The following is a 2,643-nucleotide window of genomic DNA, read 5'->3' as shown; positions in this document are numbered from 1 at the left end:
GTACATGCCTGTGGTCTCAGCTACTAGGGAGGCTGAAGTGGGAGGATTGCTTGAGGCCAGGAGGTTGAGGCTGCAGTGAGCAGTGCTTGTGACACTGCATTCCAGCCTGGGCAACAGTGTGAGACTGTCTCAAAATACATGCATACATACATACATACATAGCAGACTATATATAATGCCTTCCTCTATGATTTTCTGTAGGTCCTACCAACTCTGAAAACCTCCTCTCATTTTGAAAAGATATGGCTACGAATAAAAGAATAAATGAAGGGTATAATAAAAAGAAAATGGTTGAACTTGCATATTTTTCTAACTTACATGAGTCTCAAAATAGAAAATCCAGACAAGTGGCATGTCTATGTTGAATCCCACTGCCTGGTGACTGAAAGCTGAGAAAGCATTTTGTTGACTTAATAAAGCCCTCTGGCAGTTCCAAAGGCTGTTGTGGCATTTCTGCTTCACACACTTCAGAGAAGTTGATCTTCCATCAACGCCGAAGTGCAACTGAAAGAAAGGGAGCATCCGAAACTGATAACATAAGAATAGTACAAAAATTATCTTTAAATTTTAAAATGGAGGTTTTAAGTGAGTAAAAACAAATTATATACACTATGATCTCAAATATATAGACCACAGGAAGAAAAGCCCCAAAAATATTAGTAACAAAGAATGTTCTGAGAAGTGAAATTGTGGATAATGTTTTACTTTTCTTCAACTTCTGAAATTTCCAAATTTCCAGAATAAAGCCTTTTTGGGATGCACGTGTGTGTGTGTGTGTCCACATATCCATGCTTTAAGTAGGGTTCTTCCATATTGAATTTTTAGTGTTCATGCAGAAAGTTCATTCTAGAAAGCTAAAAAGGCAGAATTCAGCTATCCTTGAATCATAAAGAGGTTAACATCTGGATTAGTCAGCCGCGATTGCCATCACAAATACCTCAGCCTGGGCAGCTTAAACAACAGAAATGTATTTTTGCACAGCTCTGGAGGCTGGAAGTCCCAACTCATGGTGCCAGCTGCTTTGGTTCCTGGGGAGTCCTCTCTCCTTGGCTTGCTGATGGTGGCCTTCTTGCTGTGTCATCCTGTGTCTTTTCCTCTGTGGCGAGTGGAGAGAAAGCTGTCTAAGATCCCTTCCTCTTCTCACAAGGACAGCGGTCCCAGAGGATGAGGTCCCCACCCTTATGACCTCGTTTAACCACAGTTACCTCTCTCTACAGCCTCTATTTCCAAATACAGTTGCGTTGGTGGTTAGGGCTTCAAGGTATAAATCTGGGGGGAGTGAGATGGACACAATAGCAACATCTAAACCTAGAAAATTCCTTCATGGCCTTTTTTTTTTTTCTTGATAAGGTCTTGCTCTGTCTCCCAGGCTGGGGTGCAGTGACATAATCACAGCTCACTGCAACCTCGACCTCCCAGGCTCAAACATTCCTGCCACTTCAGCCTCCCAAGTAGCTGGAGCCAAATGCCACCATGCCTGGCTAATTTTTTGTATTTTTTGTAGAGATGGGGTCTCTCCATGTTGCCCAGGCCGGTTTCAAATTCCTAGAGTCCAGAGATTTCCCCCGCTTAGCCTCCCAAAGTGCTGGGATTACAGGCATAAGCCACTGCGCTTGGCCCGTCACATCATTATATAGGCACCCTGTTCTGTTCTAGGACAAACACAGTGACCATCTAATCTCTCTCAAAATCTATAGCCCAACTAAGAACCCGTGTCTTTTCCAGGTTTCGGGTTGGTTGGTCATTCTTCTGTGGACCCAGCATGTCTGAAATGCTGCCTATTTTTAAAAGTGCTTTCCCAAGTGGCAAAAATTAATTATTAAATAGGAATTAAATATGTTCTCAAATCTATCATTCCACCTTTATATTTCCTAAGCTCGAGGAAATTGCTGTGACAGTCACTTCCAGACTAAAAGCAGTTCTACATTGGCCCGTCTGCGGAGTAGTGCCCAGTCCACACATCACCCATTATCTGGAACCACACCAGAGGTTTGGAAAGAATTGAAATTCATGTAACAGTCCATGCTGCCAAGTGTGGCTATTTAAATTTAAATTAATTAAAACGAAATAAAACTTAAAATTCAGCTCCTCAGTCACACGAGCCACATGTCAAGTGCTCCACAGCCACATGTGGCCATTAGTGACGCAGTGCAGAGTAGAGAACATTTTCACTACCACAGAAAGTTTTACTTCACAGAGCTTCGTTCTATTATAAAAAGATTGCCCACTATCAGAAAATACTGGTTACTTACTCTCTGACACAGATGTGTACATGATATAGGAGTTTTTTCTTAGCTCTTGGAACCGAGGCTGCAAAAATGAAAGAGACTTCAGGAACGCCTTCGGGGCGTTCACTGTCTGGAACTGTGATGTGAATTACAGTAATCTGTTACCTTACTTTTCACTGGCGTTCCAAATTTCCTATAGACCCCTTCAGTGGAGGTTATGACATGAGTGAAAAATAATAATGATGTAGGACTTCTGTAGATGCAGACGTTTTCCTGCCGTTTTGCATAAAAGGAATTACTCTTTTAACATAGGATTCTGCTTTTATAGGGAGACTCTGTTTAAAGACCAGTTCTTGGCCAGGCTTCGTGGCTCATGCCTGTAATACCAGCACTTTGGGACGCCACGGTAGGAGGA

This window comes from Mandrillus leucophaeus, unplaced genomic scaffold (assembly GCF_000951045.1).
Source record: "Mandrillus leucophaeus isolate KB7577 unplaced genomic scaffold, Mleu.le_1.0 Scaffold461, whole genome shotgun sequence".
NCBI classification, from domain to species: Eukaryota; Metazoa; Chordata; class Mammalia; order Primates; family Cercopithecidae; genus Mandrillus; species Mandrillus leucophaeus.
Note: the sequence above shows the minus strand (reverse complement) of the source record.